Below are 24,672 nucleotides of genomic sequence, written 5' to 3' on the forward strand. Positions count from 1 at the left end.
TCAAAGTTAGATGCATTTCAGTCCTTTGACAGTCCCTTGAAACTACAACTTCATACATACCATCTAGTAGCTTCTTATTCTCTAAATATTTAAAATTATGAACTAATCAGTGTTTTATATTTGCACCAACAGAAACTGTAGAATAAAGGAAAAATGTCAATGTGAAAATTTAGTAAGAATTACAAACAATATATTTAAGCACAACTTTTGAAATACAATTGTCATAGTTCAAGTAAACAGAGTGTCTTAGCTCTTATACAGGATTCAAACATAAGTTACATACACATGGATTAAAGAAGAAACTTGATTCTTTCATTTCTCTTTAGCAGTTTGCCCCTGGCATTCTCACAAAGATAAAATTATTTATTAAAGTTCAAAATCTCTGCCTCTGACTCCCACACATTTGGGTTTCGTTTTATTCCCAGGAGAAAAATAACTTCTTTCATTCCTCTATTTCTAATAAGAAGATCTACTTTTAACAATTAGAATACCTTAATTGGTTATTTTGTTCCTATTAAGAAGTTACAGGGTTTTTTCTGGTATCTTGTATATTTTAATTCTTATTTCATGTAAACTCTTTTATACTCATTAAAAGTTCTGTTTCTGACCTCACAGTGCTCTGGATCTTGATCAGCTCTTATTACTAAGAGCCTCCTCCCTGCTGCCCTGCTATCATCGTGTTATCCCTGACGGCCTCTACAGTAGATGCAGAAATCCAGAGTTCTCAAGATACATTAGCCCTTTGTGTCAGAATGCTTCATCCTTTGATTCTGATAACTTAGCTTATGAGACAGGGCTTGTTTCCAGAAATTTTCATCTCTTTCTTTTTCTTCTCTCTTCCTTTCCTACTGCCCCCAACACCCTCTCCAGTCAAAATCCCTGAGATATTTTATTTATATATACAGGTATGTGCAAATGGTATATTTTTAGGGGAAAGACCATTGATATGGTTTGGATCTGTGTCCTTACCAAATCTCATGTCCAGATGTAATCCCCAATGTTGATGGTGGTGCCTGGTGGGAGGTGACTGGGTCATGGGGGCAGATTTCTCATGAATGGCTTAGCACCATCTTCTTGGTGCTGTTCTCATGATAGTGAATTCTCACAAGATCTGGTTGTTTAAATGTGTGTAGCATCCCCCCCAACCCCCACACCACACCCTCTCTCCTGCTCCTGCTCCAGCCATGTGAAGTACCCACTCCTCCTTCATCTTCCATCATGACTGTAAGTTTCCTGAGGCCTCCCTAGAAGCCCAGCAGTTTCCAGCATCATGCTTCCTGTACCACCTGAAGAACTGTGAGCCAATTAAACTTTTTTCTTTATAAATTACTCAGTCTTGAGTATTTCTTTATAGCAATGTGAGAATTTAATGTGGGTTCCAAACATGGCTTCACATCAAATTTACATGAATAGTACCTTAAAGGCACAGATATTTGGGTCACACATCAGATCTATAAAATCAGAATGACTGGAAGACAGAAATGGAGAATCTGTAAGTTTCTCAAACTACACAGGTGATTTTTATTAACTCAGCCTGAGTGGCAATGTTTGGATATATAACATCAATACTAACTCCCTGAGCAAATAGGCCCAGAGACAAAGGTGCTGGAACCATCTTCAAATTGGATGGCTCTTTCTGCAATGTTAGCAAAATTAGTTTGGTTTGTGCAGACCACATTAGGTCAGGACAGGTCAGAATTGGGACAGATGTAGTGACAATTCTTAGCTATTTCACTGTTGTAATCTTAGCCAACAGCCCTTACTGAAGGTATTAATTGGCATGGTCAGGATGGACAAGTGATATGAAGTTTGATCTATCTAGCTCTTTGAAAATAGTTTTCAATTTTTCTGCACACTGAAATTATACTGGGGAGCTTTGAGGAAATACTGATGTCTAAGATTGTTCCACCTCTTAAGATGCTGATTTCAATGATGAAAAGTGTAGCTGGATTATTTAAAAAAATTAAAGTTTCCTATATGATTCCAATGTGAAGCTAAGGTTGAAAATCCTTGTACTGAGGTAGGCCCAATGGCCCTTATTCCAGTAAAATAGCCAACCCTCCATTATATATTAAGAAAACAAGTGAACTAGCTCCATTGGTGATGAATACACATGGTTGAGACAGGGACAATAGTGTTGATGGCATATTCGAGGCTGCATACAAACATATATAATCATACTTGTATATATTTGTACTTACATGCAGAAGGATTTAGACATATTAGTTTTCCTCAGGGTGGGTATGATGGAGTCAAATTGGGCAAGAAGGGGAGATGATACACTTTTGGAATGAGAATCCACTGTGAAGCTGAGAACTGAAATCAAGAGTCAGATTATAAACAGGTGGCCAAAATTAACAATGTGGTCCTCAAGCAAATGTAACTTTTTGTTCCACAGGTATATTAGTTTTACTGAACAAGTAACTACAAGTTGGACACCTGTCTGTCTGACGTCCTTCCTTCCTTCCTTCCCTCCTTCCTTCCTTTCCTTCCTTCCCTCCCTTCCTTCCTTCCTTCTTTCTTTTCCTGCCTCCCTCTCTCCCTCCCTTCCTCCTTTCTTCCTTCATTCTTTTCTTCCTCTCTCCCTCTCTTTCTCTCTCTCTTTTTCAGGGTATATAACAATATAAATATAATAAAACACATCTCCATGCCATGGAATATTATTTAGCCTTTAAAAAGAAAGAAGTCCTCCCACTGCAGCAACATGAATAAATATGGAGAATGTTATGCTAAGTGAAACAAGCAAGATACAGAAGGACAAATACTACATGATACCATTTGTATGAGGAACTTCAAATAACCAAACTCATAGAAGCAGATAGTAGAATGGTGGTTGCCAGGGATTAGAGGAGAGGGAAATGAGGAAGTGTTAGCCAAAGGGTAGAAAGTTCAGTTACACAAGATGAATAAGTCCTAGAGATCTACTGTACAGCGTAGTGCTTATAGACAACAATAGTACATTATATATTTAGAATTTTCTAAGAGGGTAAATCTTATGTTGTGTTTTTATCATACAAAAATAATAACAATAAATAAAGAAGGTGGGAGGACTTTTCAAGATAATGCCTATGTTTATGGTACACATTGTTGTGATGGTTTATTTACATTGCATACTTATCTACAAACATTAAGTTGCATATATTACATATGTACAGCTTTTAAATGTCAATTACATCCAATAAAGTGTTTTTTAAAGAAGGCGTATTTATGAATGAGGCAACCAAGTAGGGATGGCATGCCTAGTGGCTTCAAAACAGCCAACATCAGACCAGCAACAGAGGCTGTGGAGGGAAACAGCAATACATAAGGCAAGAAAAGTGCCTCATCTTGAATTATAGCTCCCATAATCTTCACATGTCGTGGGAGGGACCCAGTGAGAGGTAATAGAATCATGGGGGCGAGTTTTTTTCTGTGCTGTTCTCATGACAGTGAATAAGTCTCATGAGATCTGATGGTTTTATAAAGGGGAGTTTCCCTGCCACCATGCAAGACATGACTTTGCTTCTCCTTTGCCTTCCACCATGATTGTGAGGCCTCCCCAACCATGTGGAACTGTGAGTCAATTAAACCTCTTTTCTTTGTAAATTACCAAGTCTCGGGTATGTCTTTTTTAGCAGCATGAGGACAGACTAATACAGTAGACCAAAAGAACTACATTTTTAATCATAAAAGGAATGAAAATTACCAAACCATGTCTCCTAAGGGATGTAAGGGCATCCTGGTTATAAGAATTCCAACAGGAATTCCAACTCATTTTTTAAAGTGAGTAATTTTTAATTTTCTAGTAATGCATATTTCAGTACACATATTTTCCCAGTATTTGAAATTGCATAGATCTCACTTAATAATAGACCAGAATTTACAAATTTACTCTTAGGTAGTTTGTAAGAGATGTAAACTAGTATCATACCAGGTATTATAATCCTGGCAAAAAATAAGCTTACTGCATTCCAATCACTTTCATTATAGATTATCTGTATGAAGTAACCTCTATGTAATCAGAGGGTTAAATAGGAAATTCATTTCATGGAGGTGAATCAATGTGGTTAAGGGCACAGACCTTAGTAAAACTAACTGCCTGCCTGCCTGCCTTCCTTCCTTCCTTCCTTCCTTCCTTCCTTCCTTCCTTCCTTCCTTCCTTCCTTCCTTCCTTTCTTCCTTTCCTTCCTTCCTTGTTCCTTCCTTCCTTCCTTTTCTTCCTTCCCTCTTTCCGTTTCTTTCTGTCCCTCTCTCCCTCTCTCCTTTCTCTCCCTTTCTCTTTTTCCCCATCTCGCTGTCTCTCTGTGTCTCTCTTTCTCTCTCTTTCTCTGTCCCGTGCTCTCTCCTCTCCCCGACCACCTCTCTATCTCGGATCACTTGGTAAACACCAAGACAAAAATCTGCCAAAAGATAAAGGAATAGCTCACCACATTTTTCTAAGAACTTGAAACACATCAGGGAAGCGATTGTGCCATCTTATAAGAGTCACACTTTCCTAAGAATTTGACACAGTCAGAGGATTATGCTATCTTTCCACACTCATAGTTGGATGTGCCATGTGATAACCCCAGCCAGGAAGGAGATAACAGTGAGACACAAAGTTCTGTAGAAGACAAAAGCAGAACATAAGTCAAATCGTCCATGATGCTGTCTCCTGGAGCTGACTTGACCATGATGAAATGTATCAGAAATTGACAACATTCCATGACACCACCACGGTTTCTGTGCTGAGGATGGACATTGGAAAAAAACTGCACAACTTAGAAAGTTGATTTCTTATCCTGCCTTTTCCTCTGCCTCCAAACTCTATTAAATCCAATATAAATAAAAATCCCATTGTTTACTTTTAAAGCTTCTTCCCAGAATCAGTTGTACATTCGCTTCCTTCAGCATACTTTTCATTTACCTAGACTGAAAGTTTGATTCCCTCATGAGACATGTTCTTCTAAAACTTTCCAAAGTATTGCATTTGATTGTCAGAATTGTCAGAAGACAGGTGAGCTGTTGTGTAAACCTTAACTTTATACAATATCAATGTATCCACCTTAGAACACTTATAAATTAAAGATGCAATGTCTTTTTAAAATTATTCTCTTTTTTTGTTTTATATTTTATTTTCTTCTTCTTGTACACTATCATTTCCCTAGCATCTCTTTTCCAGAATGATATGTTAGATTTGGAATTCAATGATGAAAGACAAAAATAAGTATTTAAATGAGGAAGTATGTATTTCCTCTGTCTCTTTTTATTTGCTATCCTATTCAATATGTAAAACCAGGCTGTGTGATCTAAATCAAGTTTCTTATCCTCTAAAGCCTAGGTTTCATATCTAAAAATTAGGAACGATATTACCAGATTTGTAGGGCTGTTGTTTGCACACAAAGGAATAATTAAATGTGATCATTTATAGACTCGTCTGAGAGCATAGTATCTTATTATTAGGTACTCAATAATTTTTTTAACTTATCCTTACCTCCTCACCTCACCTCTGTAAATTTTAACAAAAGACAGGAGACCTGCATACTTACCAGTTCCTTATTCTCTATATTGAGTGGGGTAGAAATTTTAGAGACCCTCTAAAAATTTGCATCCTTGCTGTCTTGCCATGTTATGGATTCCTGAATTATTTTATATTACTGGTTTTTTGCTCCATTGCCACCTTTCAGGATAGCGCTTACATCCATTATCTGAAAAGTCAGAGATATATATTAATTATCTTGATTTCTTTATATTAAATATGGACCATTTAATGGTCGGGCGCGGTGGCTCAAGCCTGTAATCCCAGCACTTTGAGAGGCCGAGACGGGTGGATCACGAGGTCAGGAGATCGAGACCATCCTGGCTAACACGGTGAAACCCCATCTCTATTAAAAATACAAAAACTAGCCGGGCGAGGTGGCGGGCGCCTGTAGTCCCAGCTACTCGGGAGGCTGAGGCAGGAGAATGGCGTAAACCCGGGAGGCGGAGCTTGCAGTGAGCTGAGATCCGGCCATTGCACTCCAGACCGGGCGACAGAGCGAGACTCCGCCTAAAAAAAAAAAAAAAAAAAAAAAGGACCATTTAATGCAATGTTTGAGTTAGTCTTGCAAATATCTCATTTCCTCCCATGTTCACAAAAGTCAAAATATGAAAATAACCTAAATTTTCATTTCATTGATGAACAAGTGGATAAAGAAAATATAGTGTGTGTGTGTATATGAGTGTGTGTTTATATATATATGTATATATAGATACAAGAAAAAAGTTTCCACAAGAACCTCCGTGTCCTCATTTAGAATTTAATTTTTTACCTCACACACTTCTTTTTTTTTTTTTTCTACTTCCACTTGACACCTTTCTGGGGTACTAGGTAAGTTGTACCTGAATTCCACTCTCTCCCTCAAAATACCTGTCTCAAATTTGTGTATACATTAGTAGGTATCAATCAGGAAGGTCTCCCCCAACCCATTCAATAGGCCCTGCCTCAAAATTTGAAAAGTTTAAGAAATTCAGAGCCCTGATTATGTATATGGGTGTACATTTTTGCAGACATTTTTGCAGACAAAAATCCACTGTGCCCTACCTACTCATCAGTCTTCCCCCTTCCTATCAGTCTTCCTCTTCCCCTGAATCATTAGTAACAACTGATCTCTTTGCTTTCTTTGTCTTGGCTTTTCTGGAATGTCATATAGCTAGCATAATATGACAGTTTTTCCTACTGGCTTCTTTCACTTAGTAATATGCATTGAAGATTCCACCATGTTTTTTCATAGCTTGACAACATGTCATTTTATCGTCCAACGATATTCCATTGTATGAATGTACTGCAGTTTGCTTATCCACTCATCTTTTGAAAGACATCATAATTGCTTCTAATGTTTGGCAATTATGAATAAAGAAAATGTGTGTGCCAGTGTTTGCGTGTACATGTTTTCCACTGTCTGTGGTTCCTAGATTGTATGTTAATACTATACTTAGCTCTATAAGAAACTGTCAAGTTTCCCGGCCCCCGAAGGTGCAGGCTGCAGAGATGGAGTGGTCCTGTGCCCCGGAGGGCAGCAGCTCCCATCGCCGCAGTTCGGAAGGGGCGGGGCTCCCGCTTGTCCCGCGGCTGTAGCAATCTGTGGTGAAGTTGAAATGCTTTTCTCCTAGACTGGCAACATGTTTTGATTCTTAACTTGCAAGCTACTGTGAAGCACATCGGCTTACCTTGCCCTGAAGAAAACACACTCTAAGGCCCACAAATGATTAAACCCAGCAATTTATGTGACAATAGCATTTTTATTTTTCTTATCAAGATCTGGTTATTTGATCCACATAATGGTAAAGATTCCCAAGTTAGCCGCGATCTAAATGATTCAAACGGATGATACTCTCTGCAGAAGAGGTAAGAACCACTGGCAGTAGGGTGGAAGGTATGTCATTACAGATAATGCTGACAGAGAAGGTAATCTGAGCCTACTTTTTTTTTTTTTTTTTGAGGCAGAGTCTCACTCTGTCGCCGGGGCTGGAGTGCAGTGGCCGGATCTCAGCTCACTGCAAGCTCCGCCTCCCGGGTTTACGCCATTCTCCTGCCTCAGCCTCCCGAGTAGCTGGGACTACAGGCACCCGCCACTTCGCCCGGCTAGTTTTTGTATTTTTAATAGAGACGGGGTTTCACCGTGTTAGCCAGGATGGTCTCGATCTCCTGACCTCGTGATCCGCCCGTCTCGGCCTCCCAAAGTGCTGGGATTACAGGCTTGAGCCACCGCGCCCGGCCGCCTACTTTATAAGAAAGGCGTGATTAAAGGAGAAAGGGGAAAGGGCATTCCAGGTTAGGAAAGATTCTGAACAAATGTAAAATAATATGAAGGTGTGAGCTGATATATTTAGAAAATAATGAATGATATGTGGGGGTATGTATCATCTGCAGAGATGGGTGAGGGAAGATTCCAGTGGAGATGAAGGCTGGAGCTGCTGGTGGAAAGAGGTAAGTGTATTTCAAAGGCCTGATGCTGGAGGCAGTAGAGAGCCTCTGTAAATCAGGCAGCTTCCTTATTCTTGCTCCTACTGATCCCTCAGTCTAAAATGTCCTCTTCTCTTTCTCTTTAGAGATAGAGGGAAAGGGAGTCAAACAATAATCTCCAGGAGGCCCTCCCTGGTTGTTTCTTACTCCTCTGTTGATTTCCTTTAATCTGTGAAGTGGCTTCTAACTCATGGCCTGAGGCTTTACTGACTCTGCTGACTCATTGTCTGGTGCTACTGATTGTCTTCCATCTTGTGTCAGTGCCCCCCTCCCCGCTCCCACCGTTTTGGGAAGGAATTGGCTTTAGTTTTTACTCAGATTGAAATTGTATTTAGAGACGGGAGTAGCAAGGACAGGTGCAGTTAGTTACACCTGTAATCCCAACACTTTGGAAGGCTAAGGTGGGAGGATTGCTTGAAGCTAGGAGGTTGAGAAATGGGCATAGCAAACAATGTCAATAGAAGAAACAGCATATAACAGGATGTAATAAATCTCAAGAAAAGTTATGCACAGATTACTATGGGATCAGGAACGAGTGAGCTGCCGGATGCTGTCAGTGAAGGCTCTGAGGGCTGGGAAGGATTGGCAGGCTTACAGGAGACAAATAAATGCTACAAATAACCTTCAAAGTAGAAGGGGAAGTGAGGGTAGGGAAAGGAATGCAGACAAGGCTGTGCCTTATTTGGAGAGCTAAGAAGTTCAGTGTTGCAGATGCTCAATGTCATACCTTAGGAGGGAACTGCAAATTAAAACAACAAGGAGAAACCACTGCATACTATTTGAATGACTAAAATCCAAAATACTCACAACATCCAATGCTGGCAAGGATGTGGAGCAACAGGAGCATTCATTCACCGCTGGTGAGAGGTAAAAAGGCATAGCCACTTTGGAAGGCCGTGTGGCAGTTTCTTACAGAGCTAAGTATAATATTAACATACAATCTAGCAACCATAGACGCAGGACAAGAACTCGGGCAAAGATGCCGCGGCCACAAAGGTTTCCAACCAGAAAATCAACACCCCAAAGATGTCGTAACATTATCTATGATCAATCTCCATCTGTATATTGAAATCAATCCACCTACCTCCTTAGGGATTTCAAGCTTGTAACTTTCTTTCTTTTGTTCGCTCTGGACACTATCAATTTCTTTTCATCTCCACTTGTTCACTCACTTTCACCTCCCAGTGTGGTGCAATATCTCTATGTTAAAAACAAGCAAAAGCCATCTTTTGTTTACCATGTCCCCATACACATGATTCTAATTTTCTTATATTTCTTCTTAACATTTCTCTAATTTTCTTAACAGCAAAATGTTAAAAAATCTCTCTGTGCTTACTGTTTCATCCTACTTTTCCTTTATGCTAATTAGGCTTTTTCCTTACTATTTCTATGAAAACACTCCGGTCAAAGTCACCATTAACCTCCATCTGAACACATCTAATGGCTGGTTCTCAGAATTCATCTTACTCACCAGATAAGCATTAAAAAAAAAAAAAACTGATTATTTCCTTTTCATAACATATATTCTTCTGTAAAATATGTTGTTCCTTAGGACACCGTTCTCTTCGTTTTCCTTTTGCTTCACTCACATCCCAATCCTCCCTCAGATTTGGATTCCTCCTTAAGTTAATTTAAAATGTTGTTGTGTCCCAGAATTCAGTTCTTTGTCCTCTTTTTTTTTTTTTTAATTCATTCTGGGATGAACTAAATTGGATAGCACCCATTAAATGGCCATAATGGGAGTTAATTTCTTGTAACCTCATGACTTAACAGCCATACATTGATAATGCCCAAAACTATATTTCCATACCATTGCTTGATCTCCAGAACCACATATCTGACTGGATTCTTGGCATGTTGACTTTGATCTATTATAGAATTTTTTAACTTAACACATCAAAAAATGGGCAACTCTTCCTGACGAGTTTCTCCATCTCGATAAATGAATATTCCATACCTACGGTTCCTCCGCCAAAAACTTGGAATCACCTTTGACTTTTCCTGCTGCTCTCACATGAATTAAACCTGTCTGAAAATATTGTTCACCTTGGAAAATATGGAAACACAGTTATTAATTATGGAAGTATTGTTGATTGAGATACCTTAAAAGAAATACTGAGTTAGCATGATGGGAGGATTCATTCTCACTCTGTTCTTTAACAGTCTTTCCATTCTCACATCTCATGCCTATTTCAGAGGACACTTTTAAAGTGGGGCCTAAACATATACACCATGGAATACTATGCAGCCATAAAAAAGGATGAGTTTGTGTCCTTTGTAGGGACATGGATGCAGCTGGAAACCATCATTCTCAGCAAACTATCGCAAGAACAGAAAACCAAACACCGCATGTTCTCACTCATAGGTGGGAACTGAACAATGAGATCACTGGACTCGGGAAGGGGAACATCACACACCAGAGCCTATCATGGGGAGGGGGGAGGGGGGAGGGATTGCATTGGGAGTTATACCTGATGTAAATGATGAGTTGATGGGTGCTGACGAGTTGATGGGTGCTGACAAGTTGATGGGTGCAGCACACCAACATGGCACAAGTATACATATGTAACAAACCTGCATGTTATGCACATGTACCCTAGAACTTAAAGTATAATAATAATAATAATAATAAATTAAAAAAAAAAGAAAATGTGGTACTTATACACAATGGAGTACTATTCAGCCATAAAAAAAATAAATAAAATAAAATAAAATAAAGTGGGGCCTAATTGGATACTACCCGAGAATGGCCAGAATGACAATGAATTCGGAAGTATTTACAAAAATAGAAATAGGGAAAAATGAAGATGAAAGTCATAGTTATCAAAGACATAAGGGAAACAAAAATAAACTAAAAGCAGAAGAAAAATAAATGGCCACAAGGAGGAGACAGAGGATGCATACAGGATGGAATTTATTTTGAAATGTATTAATATAGTCACCCAGTTAGGTGAGTATACCTGACCTGGATAATAAAATGTCTCAATTAAAATGAAGCACTATGAAGACAGGCTGATTCATTCAAATCCTGGATCAACATTTGCTTGTCCTGTGGCTTTTGGCAAGTTACTGAACCTCTGTGCTTTATTTTTCTTAATAGTAAATTTGCCATAAGTTCAGTGCCTACCACAAATATAACTGATAAAAGCATATAGAAAGAGGAATAAATGGCAACTGTCATCGTAGAAGTAAGTTTGGATTATTCTGGATTATCTTAAAAATGGAAGAAACCTGGGCAATTGTCCAAGCACTGACAGTGAAGCTTAAACAAACCAATCCTCATGAACACAACCAGGGTCTGCCTCAAGCCTGTCCAGAAGAACTCGATTATATCACTTTTCTTCATTCGTAGCACTTTTCATGATATACAATTATCTTGATCTTTGCTTTCTATGTTTCTTTACTATCTGTGCTCCCCACTCTTTACTATACTATAAGCTCATTGCTTGTATGATTCATTAACGCTTAGTCCCCAGAAAATAGAAACATGCCTGGGACTTCCATAGTAATCAATAAACATATGAAATGGGAAAAGTTCCCTTGTCCCCCTCGCAGAGCGTGCAGTGGAGGTATGGCTCGCTCCTTCAGTGCACCCCTACTCAGACCTCTAGGGGAGGGGCAGGCTGTGGGGCTCTGGCCCCACGGCAGCGTCTAGGAGTGAATGTTTGCATCTGAAGCCCCAGTGGGCGTATGTTACAGGGTGCTCTTTTAGTTTACCCATCCATAGGTGGCTTGTGTTAGTCAACTCAATTAGACCCCTACCTTATAGCAAGGACAGAGGCTTTCTGTATCCAAGGGTTCTTGCCTTGTTGTACCAGAAGAATCAGATTACACGTGGGCTTGGATAATGAGTGCAAGGTTTTATTGAGAGGAAGTAGCTCTCAGCAGATGGTGGAGGCAAAAGGGAGATGGTTTTCCCCTGGAGTCTGGCCACTCAGTGGCGTGGGCTCTCCTCAGATTGTCCTGGCCAAACTCTGCCTTGTTTCATCAGTTGGTGGCCTGCCCATGTGCTCTTGACATCCAACCACTTGTGTCTTGTTCCACTGATGACTACTCTCAATGTCTAGCCACTTGTGTGTCTGCCTGCTAGAATCTTGGGATTTTTATAGGCACAGGATGGGGACATGTGGCCCAGGGTGGTCTTGGGAAATGCAACCTTTGGGCATGAAGGCAGGAGTGCCTGTCCCCACCTAGGACTATGGGGAAAGGCCCAGGGGTGGAGCCCTCGCCAGGGACCCACCTTTCTCTACCCAGCACTTCTCTGCCCCCCTTCTGTATCATATACGTTCAAATAAATGATTAATTGTCCCTGCCATGAAATTTTATAGTAATTTTAAAGGAAAGTGCAATGGCAGATATACTTAACATACTATGAATCCTCAATTCAAATATACTTGATCAGTTCACTTTCTTTCAATCAATCACACTATTTCCCATAATCACACTGGGTAGATTAGATGATAGTACATTTTTCTTATTGTTAGTATTTTGTTTTTGAGACAGGGTCTGGCTCTGTCACCCAGACTGGACTGTAGTGGCAAGATCCATGATCTTAGCTCATTGCACTCTCCGCCTCTTGGGCTCAGCTGATCCTCCCACCTCAGCCTCCTACACAGTGGAACTACAGGCATGCGTCACCACACCCAGCTAATTTTATAAACCATGGGTTTCACCATGTTGCACAAGCTGACCTCAAACTCCCAGGCTCAAGCAATCCTCCCACCTTGGCCTCCAGAAGTACTTGGGATTACAGGAGTGAGCCACCATGCCCAGTGCCTGGTACTGTTTTTTACAAGAAGTATACTTAATCAAACTTCTAGACTTCTATTCAGATGTTTGCCCTGCCTGATAAACATTGCCTTCTTCTTTCTCTTCTTAGGCAATATTTACCTTTCCTTCAAATATCAATGCAAATCCTAATTAATCCAATTGATTATCATTCTTATTTAACTTTTTACTTACATATGTTTTGTATGCAAATGCTTGATAAACTTTGTGATATGACTGCAGTCTGACACATTTTTCCCTTCATTTTCACTACTGTTTGTCGCAAATGATCTGCCATAATTTTGGTCTGATAGTTATTAGTTGTTTGCTTTATTAACTTTTAATAAAGCTCATTCCACTTTGAAATCCACATGTTTAAGCTTTCTGTAAATGAAGGAGAAAATATTAATTATACTTTTCTATGACAGGAAATCTTACAGAATTTAGTATTTGTGTGAAAGCCTGGTAAGTCAAAGGCGAACCAACAATTGTAATGAAGAGAGAGGACCAAATATCCCTGATAGAAGCCCCTAAGGCTTTAGCTTAAAGGCGGTAAGAAGTCTGTGAAAAGCTATCACCAATTGCAAAATACTTCCTTTTTTCCCTGTCTGCAGTGATAACACCCAAGTAGTCAACATCTTATGGTCCTTCTCTTTTACACACCCACAGGCCATCCCTGTATATTAATCAGTCTTATCTACAATGTTACACATTCCACTAATTTCAATTCTTACTGCATGTACTCCTTGTCATTGCTATCTTAGTGTCTTTTACTCATTCCTCAGCTATAAACATAGATGATGGAGTACATGAAAGACATCAAAATGTAGTAGAAAGAATTTACACGCTGGGTAGATGCTACTAGGTACTACTTTTTACAAGAAATACCACGATTTAAAAAGTCCCCCAAATTTCTTAAACTTCTCTTCCCATGTTCAAAATCAGGATGATAATGCCCATCATACATACATGCATTCATTCATTCATTCATTCAACAAATATGTATTGGGTAACACAGGAAATCCTCACTTAACATCATCAATAGATTCTTGGAAGCTGCATAGAAACAAGGTAGAACCAAACTAACCAGCATATTTCTGGTCACAAAAACATCACCTACCTTGTAAATAAAGACTCAAAACTCTTCTAAGAGTAAACATTAACACAAATGTGAACTATACATAATATGTACATTCAGAAAAGATGAATGAAAAGATAATTATATACCCAATTTTTAGTAAATCAGCAGGTGTTGGTGGTCATAGTAGTAGGTAAAATCAAGGAATAGGTGTTTGCAAAATAAAAATTGACAGAAGCACCTCCTAAAACATGCAGTTCAACAATACACAATCAGGAATAGGGTGGGCTCACTGAGCGCTTTCCAACTGCATTGCTTATTTACCTGCATTTGTATATTGACTATTTTACAGATTCTTATTTTACAATCATTTGTATTCATTCATTCATTCATTCATTCATTCATTCATTCATTCATTCATTTTCCCACATACTTATTTCAGCTCCATGTCTCAGGTGGCCAGAGACCATCCCAGCAGCTCAGGGTCGAGGTGGGCACTGACTATGAAGAGGCCACTATCCCATCGCAGGGCATACTCACACACACGCACCCTCACTAACACTTGGGACCGTGTAGACATGCCCACTCACCTAACGTGCACATTTTGGGACATGGGAGGAAACAGCAGAGCCCAGGAAAAACCCATGCAGACGTGGGGAGACCATGCAAGCTCCACACAGTGGCCCCAGCTGGGAAGGAATTTTTTTTTCTCAACATTGTTATAACAAAACAACCTTACACAGAAGGATGTTACTCAAGAACCTGCTTTAACTGCACGTCAGTCACTATTTTAGAGCCATGGGACATTTTCTTCTGGGAATAAAGGACAAAAAATTTATGACCAAAGATATCTCTATGTGTGTTGGGTAGTGATCAGCGTTATGGAAAAGAGTGAAGCAAGGAAGAGGGACAAGAACGTGGGCTGGTGTGTAGTTGAGTAGGGAAGATGTTCTAAATGTTCAAAAAGAAAGTTCACATAGCCTGAGAACGAGTGAAGAAAGAGTTAAGAGTCCCTTTTGGCTAAAACAGAAGTTACAAGGACAGACGCTGTGGTAGGTGAATGGTAAGTGACTGAATTTACCCAGCTTACAACTGGGAACTACTGAATATTTTAACTGAGATTTTAAAAAACTCAGTGACAAAAATGGGTTTGGGATTTTAATTTTTTTTAATTTTTAGTACTTTTAAGGAATTCAGTATTTATTTGAAGTAAGCTTTTTTATTATTAAGAATTGGTTTTTTGGTAAAAATATTTGAATCATACTAAATTTTTGTTTCCAAAATCAGGTACTATCTTATTTTTTTGTTTGTTTATTCTTCACTTCATTCTCAAAATAATTCGAAGAGTGTAGAGAAAGAAATTTTAGAATGGAAGATCATTTTAAGTGAATTGACAAAGAATTCAGAGTGAAGGAGATAGCAGGGAGAAAAAAATATGTACAAGCTATGTCAAAGGGCATGTTAGTAAACAAAATATCTGCCACTAAAACTCACATAGTTACTATATCGAGAAGTCTAACATTCTGCTAATTAGAGGGAAAAAAAGAAATCAGATCACTTATAAAGTAAAAGACTAACACTTATTTGGAAAAATGGAAGCTTTATTGATCATGGGGATTTAATAACAGCAACAAAATCTTCCATAAAGCTATGTAAGAGCTACTTTAATGGCAAAATAGACAACATCCTCCCCAGTATTCATACGATAAACACATCAGCTAGCTTTTCATGGCTGTTCTTAAAACTATTTTCAATGCAAGCTAAAATAACTTAAAAGCTCATTTCATAAAGTTAAACGTATGCAATACAATACATATGACATAGTGATGAAAGGACATTAGGAAACCATTCAGCCTTTTTTTTTTTTTTTTTTTTTTTTTTTTTTTTTTGGAGATGGAGTCTCGCTCTGCTCCCAGGCTGGAGCGCAGTGGTCGGATCTCAGCTCACTGCAAGCTCCGCCTCCCGGGTTCACGCCATTCTCCTGCCTCAGCCTCCCAAGTAGCTGGGACTACAGGCGCCCGCCGCTACGCCCTGCTAATTTTTTTGTATTTTTAGTAGAGATGGGGTTTCACTGTGTTAGCCAGGATGGTCTCGATCTCCTGACCAGGTGATCCGCCCACCTCGGCCTCCCAAAGTGCTGGGATTACAGGCGTGAGCCACCGCGCCCGGCAACTCAGCCTTAAATATTAATCTAATCACCACTATACCTGAAATTAGGTGATTTCATCACATCAAAATTCTCCATTTCCAAGAAATTCACTGTAAAGTGCAAACATTACTGAAGAATAATGCAGCAAGTCACTAACTGTATTATTTTACTTTATTTAATAGTTTTCCTTCAATATCTAAATCTAAGCAATATCAGGCCTGTCCCACATGGAGCCTTCAAATAAAAAAAAATTGATGTATAAAATATGCAAGAAGTTGGGTAAATTCTAGGTCATAATCAGGAATGATTTCTTCCAACACAAGACCATGAAATTTAGCCTCTATAAGATCCAATTATATTAGACTTGCTTCTCACAATGGGATAAACTGTGTATCTGCTGGTGTGCTATCCATCAGAAATCACTTCATTTGAACAATGTGATTTACACTATGCTAGGGCTAAGATGAATCATGAACTTTTGTTCTTCAGAAGGATACACATGGTGGAGTATCTGTTTACTTAATGTTGAAGATAAAGAGACAGGAAACAAATGCTCTATCTACTTCTTTACAAGTTATTTGTGTTTTTGTGTTCAAGGTCCACGTATCTCTGAGCACCTGTAAAAGGGCTTCCTGGAAAACAAAAAGCAAACAAACAAACAAAAAAAATGTGTCCCATCTCACATGGTTCTACCCTACCAGAGAGGAAGATCATATGCTGACAGATACTGAAATTGTAAGAGTTGGACACTACATTTTGCAAAGTCATTGAACCCTGTGCTCACTTGCAGTCTTCAGGTAGCCATGAAGGTTGAAGATGGATACATCACCTTAAATACTGAAATTTGAAAACCAGCTCTCACCTCAGGTAAGAATGCCCAGAGCCAATAAGTTGGAAATGAATTAGAAAAATGAATACAACCTATTTTTTCTTTTTCTACTATTGATAGTATAAATAGTTTAATTTCTTTTTCCTGAATAATGTGAGTGCTCTATAGCATTTGAACTGTACCTTCATAGGTTCATACAGACCTATTTAGAATACAAATATCAAATATATGAGCAGGGAACTTTGCATTAAGGCTCTGAGAGTTCAATGTTTGCAGGCATACAGGTTTAGGGGACAAGGAAAGATAATGTTTGGAAACTTCGTTTTCTAAATGTGAGCAACAACAACAAAATAATCTTCCATAAAGAAAGAGCTACTCTAATGGCAAAATAGACAAAATCCTCCCCAATATTCCTACAATAAACATATCATCTAGCTTTGTATGGCTGTTCTTATAACTACTTTCAATGCAAGCTAAAATAAAAGCTCATTTCATAAAGTTAAATGGGTGTGTGATTCTCCAGTTGCTGTTTATTAAAGCAGTTATTCATGGGACGGGTGGGCATAAAACAAAACAAAACAAAAAATACAAACACATCAGGCCTTAACAGAGAGTAATGCTTTGGCTTGGAGAAGTAAAGTCCACTGGGGATGAGGATGGGTGTGTGGTATGGGAGTGGGCCATGCCTATTGTTGATGATCATCAAGAGAACACAGGTGAGATCTGCCAGTGAAGCTCTTTCTATTACTTGGAGAATCTTGAGACGGCAGGGACAGGGGCAGGGGTGAGCCTTCCCCATAGCTAACCCATACTGCCTGCTCCTTGATATCTTTATTGTATGCCTACAGTGGCACATTCCTGGTGGCGTGTGATGGCCGATTCTGCCGATTCTGTGCGTGGGGATGGTTGTCGGGCTGGTGGCTCTGGGGATTTGGTGTAAGTGCTGACTCTTTGCCAAACATTCGACTGGAGGAAGGTGATACTGAAGGCTCATGGCATATCCCACTAAGCTTCTCAATGGTCACTATTTGTCTGTTTGTCACTACTACAATTGTCTTATACATAGCTGCCAAGATATTCTCAATGAAGGAGAACACCGACCTTTTCCTTGTGATCAAAATAACTTTCTAGGTTTTTATTAATTAAAAATATTTTTAAGAATTTTACTACTGGCTTTTAAGAACTCCTAAATATGGATCCAAACTATTTTAAAAAAACTATTTTGTCCCTTTTCCTATCTTGCATATCCTAAGAACCATGGAGTTTTTCAATTTCATATGTAAATCCTACGTTCCCCTATCTGAAATCTTTCTCATTCTATTCTCTCTACCTCAAATTTCCTTCATCCCACTTTGTTTACTAAAATATTGTGCTTCTTCTCTCCAGTAAATCTCACAGTCCTCCAATGGCACACTGTAGTTTGCATAGCTGTTGCTTGTTTACATATTTGTTGATTTTTCATAAGATATTTTAGAATCTTTCATTTATCATCTTTTATGTCTTTGTTATTTACCTAATTATCACAAGTACTTTATTTATTTATTTATTTAAAACAAAGTTCTGATCTTTCACCCAGGTTGGAGTGCAGAGGAGCTATTCTGGCTCACTGCAACCTCTACCTGTCAGGTCTGAGAGATTCTCATGCCTTGGCCTCCCGAGTAACTGGCAGTAAGGTGCACACCACCACGCCTGGTTAAGTTTTGTATTTTTAGTAGAGACAAAGTTTTGCCATGTTGGCCAGTCTGGTCTCGAACTCCTGGCCTCAAGTGATCTGCCAGCCTCGGCCTCTCAAAATTCTGGGATTATAGGCATGAGCCACCATGCCCAATCTTATCACAAGTACTTTAACCATAACAAGAAATCAGTATGCATTTTAAAATAAATGAATAGTCTGGCATCACACAAGGAACAGAAAATGAGTTCATTCACCTCTCTGAACTCAGCTGAGAATCCTGTATTCAAGAAAATGTCAAAACAACCACTTTGGGCACATTATTGATCTAGGGATCTTTTTTATTTGTGATTGTCTCCTTCAAACAGTTCACTTATTAACCCTCAGGTGTCAGTTTTGTGTATTTCTTAATTTGTTCTTTATAGCCCCTTCACTCTTTTCAACACTCATTTAATCACCTGTATCTAGTAAAGTCTTCAGATATTGGCAATTTTAATGAAATGAAAATTCAATAAAAAATCTTTGTATCATTTTTATAATTCTGATTACAAAATATTATTATTTATTTTTTACATCTAGCTGTCATGCAGCAAAATTACCTACAAGTTGAGAATGAAAATCTCTCAGGAACTCTGCGACAATTAGCAAAGCGCTTCTGCCAATATGTAATAAAACAATCAGAACAAAAGGGCAGCTGGATTTGGTGGCTCAAGCCTGTAATCCCAGCATTTTTGGATGCCGGGACGGGCGGATCCCCTGAGGTCAGGAGTTCGAGACCAGCCAGGACAACATGGTGAAACCCTGTCTCTACTAAAACTACAAAAAAAAAAATTAGCTGAGCATGGTAGCAGGTGCCTGTAGTTCCAGCTACTCGGGAGGCTGACGCAGGAGAATTACTTAAACCTGGGAGGTGGAGGTTGCAGTGAGCCAAGATCATGCCACTGCACTCCAGGCCAGAGCGACAGAGTGAGACTCAGTCAAAAACAACAACAACAACAACAACAACAAAAACAGAAGGACACTTTTAGTAAGTATTGTTTTTTTAACCTCTTCATTTCTCCAATCCCTGGAGCATTTCTCTGATGGTAACTGAAGGGAGTCTTGAGATCTGCAGAAAACATTGAATGTAGGGAAAATGTAATTCCAATTTAAAAACAGCAACAACATTCCTCTGCTTGGTTTCTCCAGATGACCATAAACGCAGCCCCTGTGACACAAACTGGAGATACTATGGAGATAACTGCTACGGGTTCTTCAAACACAACTTGACATGGAAAGAGAGTAAGCAGTACTGCACTGATCTAAATGCTACTCTACTGAAGATTGACAACCAGAACATTCTGGTGAGAAGATTCTTATGTCAAATATTTTGGAGGCAAGGGAGAGAACTCTCAAATGCAACACTTGACCTTTTTTGTTTTTTACATTTTTCTTAACATCTTTCAGTTTGTACTAATCTAAGAACCTTATGGAAACCTAGTAAGGATTACAGAACCCAAATATTCAATCCAATCATAATATTCTACAACATTGCTAGAGTTGATCAGTCAAATTGACTTGTCCCTTCCTGACAGCTCAAGTACATAGTGGGTCACACGAAAAGAGTCAGCCCAATGATGTTCTCAGTCATTTGTGTCCTGTGTTGTTCTAACTTGCTGCACTGCCCACTTACTGTTTTTGTGGGCTCAAACTCATACAGAGGATATCCAGTAAAATTAATTAGCTTTTGTTTCTGCTCCAGCAATATAAGAGAATTTCCTAAAATCTCAGCTCTATTACAAAAAGATTGATTGAAGACATATATGTATATCCTGAATCTGTGTTAGTCTAGGCTGGTTCTAGTTTAAAGATTTATAACTAAAAGTAGTCATGCAACTTTTCAAGAAAAAGAAATCATATAGTTGGATTTCAGGTAGAATTTATCTGTCAGTTCCTATTGGGAAGTATAGAATATTGATATATTTTAAAGAAAATATTAGGAAATAACAGAAAGGTTACTAGTGGCTTAAGCTTTTAGAAATAAGCAGTCAAATGCGACTGTCACACAATATCTCCTGTGGAATGCCATTCTGAGTGTTACATATTGGTCAAGAACCTCAAGTCACTTCCTATTTGCCAAAAATGCATTCTCACTTGTTATTCCGGGAGGTGTGAAAGAATATAGACATTTGTCCTCCATTTAGTTTTCTTACTCATATACTGATTGATTTACCTATTCCTTCATTAATTCAACAAATATGTGCTGAAACTATCCAGAACTTGGACCTATGCAGTTAATAAAACAGAAAAAATAATCCTTGAGCTCAAGGAGCATATATTTTAGGTGAAGCAACAGCCAAGAAACAAAACAAACGACATAGTATACAGTATAGTAGGTAGTGATTATTGCTAACTAGAGAAAAGTAAACCAGGAAAGGTAGATGTATGTTATTAATAAATCCCTTTGAGAAAGACATTATATACTCCTTGACTCAACTAACTAAATTAATACTTCTGTAGGTAAGATTTTATAGGCAAGCTAAGCAATAAAACCAAACCATATAGAGTTTTAAATCTAAGGAATATAAAGCTCACCAATAATGTATTTCTTTGTGTTTTCTTTCTCTAACTGTTTACATTTATTCCTTTGAATCATATTTAGTAGTCTACTTGGGAGTATAATCGTCAATTGATTGCAGATATAAATATATGCTATAAACACATAGGAAGATTAGAATATCAGCTATTTTGTGTACAATTTTACCTGTGTCCTACAAGCTTTTTTAAGTTCTAAGACACGTGAAATTGGTACAGATTCAAATATCAAATGAAATACATTAATATTAATATAGACATGTAATCCAACTTTTTGTTTTGTCCGAGGTCTTATCATAAAGCTTTGTCTTTATGTCATTACCAACAGCTGTGGAGGGATTCTGACCATTGTGCTTATTTATGTTTACAATAGGAATACATCAAAGCCAGGACTGGTTTAATTCATTGGATCAGATTATCCCACCATAACGCTAATGAAGTCTGGAAGTGGGAGATGGTTCCGTTCCCTAAAAATATATGTAAGTCCCCAACACTCAGAATAGAAAGTAATACTAGAAACTCTTATTCTTGAGATCCCCTTTCCTCTCAGTCCAAGTCACTCAATAGTTGAAATGTGTCTCTATACCCTACTATGGGTTATATAAGCAGCAACTGAGTCACTTACCCCCTACTTCAAACAAGAGAGCACTGGTCATAAGGCAATTCTACTTTCCCCTCTCCCATTCTTAAACTCTTTTGTCTAAGCCACAACCAATCTTTATACCTGATATTATTCCCATTCATTTCTACATTCATCTTTACCACGGAACAGAGTGTGTGTGCGTGTGTGTGTGTGTGTGTTTAGATTGCTCTGATTCTCTCCATATATATATACACACACACGTGTGTGTGTATATATACATATATGTGTGTATATATATACGTGTATATATGTGTGTGTATACGTGTATATATACACATATATATGTGTGTGTGTATATATACATATGTATGTGTATATATACACGTATATATACACACACACACACATATATATATATATAGAGAGAGAGATGGAGTCTCGCTCTGTCACCAGGCTGGAGTGCAGTGGTGCGATCTTGGCTCACCGCAACCTCCACCTTCTGGGTTCAAGTGATTCTCGTGCCTCAGTCTCCTGAGCAGCTGGGATTACAGACACGTGCCACCACACCCAGCTAATTTTTGTATTTTTAGTAGAGACAGGATTTCAGCATGTTGGCCAGAATAGTCTCCATCTCCTGGCTTCATGATCTGCCTGCCTCAGCCTCCCAAAGTGCTGGGATTATAGGTGTGAGCCCACGCTCCTGGCCCCCTCCACATATTTTTAAATCAAAATTTCATCCTTATTATTTTACAGCTGAAAGTTGTAAACTTGAGAGTCTTTTGACTTTTCAGTGGCATTTTGCCTACTCTTCTATACTCTAAGTCTCCAAGAATTCGATACTTTGTGGTTCACAAGATAATTCCAATGTCCATTAATGAAGCTCTATCCTTCTACACATGATGCAGGCAAATGGGCTGTTAACACTGGGTTGTGAACCTCAGCTGCTTCCTATATGGTTTTCCAATGTCCAGTCTCAACATCTTTTGTCCATCCTACATATCAAAACTACAGTCTCTCTCCAAGTAAAATTTAAACTGATAACCAAATCTTGTACAATCTGATCATTATTTATACTATTAATTAACTTATCTAATAAATATTTAGTAAGTATTTACTACAGGTAGGATCTCAGGATACTACAGCTACAACTCTGCACAGACCATGGGCTTTATCTCCTATTACTTGCTGCCTCATTCACAATATTGCAGATAAATTAGTGGGTTTTTTTTTTTTATTATTATTATTCCAACAAATCAGACTCGTTTTCTTGTCTTAAGGCTTTTGCATTTGCTATTTTCTTCTCCTAGAATGCTCTGCCCCCACAACTCCATGACTGTTTCCTTCTTGTGAATCAAATCTCTATTTAAACATCACTTATTCAATGAGGCTAAGTCTAATTACCCAAACTAAATTAGCTTCCCTTCAGCCCACATCCACACAGTCTACCAGTGTTTTGTTTCTTTGTAACTTTACCACTGTCAGAAATTTTCTATTTGTGGGCTTCTTACTGACATCACCTGACTGAAATGGAAGTTCCCCCACAGGAAACCCCTTGGCTTTCTTGCCTTTCCTTATCAGTCTATCCTCAGCCCATAGAACAATGTTGTCACATAGTTATGCAGATATATGCCAAATAAACTAATAAATATATATTCTTTGTCCTCTCATGATAAACAATCTAGAAGAGAATACAAGACAACAGCCATTACAATACAACATGCTGTCTTAGATAATCTATCCTGTAACATAAATCCTCAGTTCAAAAATATTGAATCAATTCACTTTTCCATGAACCTATTGCCATCCATTGCAGCTATTTGTCCTGTCCATCTCCTATCTGTTCATCTAAATCCTGCCCTTCCATCAATACCGAACTAAAGTCTGATCTTGTAAATAAAGCCTTTTCCCATCATTTCAGAGCTATCTCAATCTCTTCTTTGGGGCTCCTATTGTACAAGGGTTCCCGTGCTCCTTAATCTTATGCTACATGAAATTGCTATTGAGCTTTTCAGATACACATACCTTGTACTACCAAGCCTGTTGGGAAACTTTTTTTTTTTCTGTTTTCCCCGGAGTCCCCATTTTGTGCATCAAAATACTATACACAGAGTTTGACTGTTGATTATTTCCTTAGTGTCTGAAGGAATTTATTCTACCTTTCCCATTCACAGGTTTGAGCTTTCTGAAGATGGAAAAGGAAATGTGAATTGTGCCTATTTTCATAATCAGAAAAGGCACCCTACCTTCTGTGAGAACACACATTATTGAATGTGTGAGAGGAAGGCTGGCATGGCCAAGGTGGACCAGCTACCTTAATGAGAAGACAGGGGCAGGACATCACAGTTAAGGGCTTTATTGCACAATGAAAGTTCTGAATGAAAAAATCAATAGCCAAAAATTGCTTATTTCTTCCTTTCTTCTCCTTGATGTCATGTTTAATATTATCTTTACTACCAGAATCACTTACCTACTCCCTTCTTTGAATATCCAGAAGCCAATATATAAATTGATCACTTGTTTCCCAATTATTCTACTTTCCCTTAATTTTCTTTCTTCTTGTCTAATTTCTAATTACCTGAATACAATATGATTTACTGCATCTTCATATATACACACATAAAATTAAAATCAGGACAATATAGGCTAGTGCTTAGTTAAGTTGGGCAAAATATCGAAGCTTAAAATGTGTGCAGAATATCTAAGTTAGAAAGATAGCGTAACGTAACAAAACGAATGCTAAACTTGGAATCGGTAGAACAATTTAGATAATGTCACTTAAAGTACAATCATGAACAAGGCACATAGACTTTTTAACTTCTATTTTCTCATACTTAACAGAGGAATAATACATTCTCCATTTATACCTCACAGTTCTACAACTTAAAATAAAACTTTGTAGTGTTAACTATACCAGAAACTTTACAAAAGCAGGCACTGTGACTTCTCCATTTACTATTGTATTACCAGCACCAACCCCAGATCCTGGCTTACAGGAAACAGAAAGACATTACACAAAGACAATTACTATTCCAAGTTCATTTCTGGTTAGACTCAACA

The 24,672-nt window shown here is 38.4% G+C and overlaps 1 protein-coding gene and 1 pseudogene across 1 annotated transcript in view; both read left to right on the forward strand.

Moving 5' to 3' along the window:
* The first annotated feature begins 7,058 nt into the window (after positions 1–7,058).
* The window catches only part of CLEC9A (C-type lectin domain containing 9A), a 37,469-nt gene continuing 19,855 nt past the window's right edge, over positions 7,059–24,672 (forward strand). Inside the window, exons 1-2 of the mRNA XM_010376674.2 lie at positions 7,059–7,345; positions 19,647–19,801. The gene's annotated coding sequence lies outside the window, so the exon portion shown is untranslated. The remainder of the gene's footprint in view (positions 7,346–19,646; positions 19,802–24,672) is intronic.
* On the forward strand, positions 16,761–23,931 carry LOC104672810 (annotated as a pseudogene).

Source organism: Rhinopithecus roxellana, chromosome 10 (assembly GCF_007565055.1).
Source record: "Rhinopithecus roxellana isolate Shanxi Qingling chromosome 10, ASM756505v1, whole genome shotgun sequence".
Taxonomy (NCBI): domain Eukaryota; kingdom Metazoa; phylum Chordata; class Mammalia; order Primates; family Cercopithecidae; genus Rhinopithecus; species Rhinopithecus roxellana.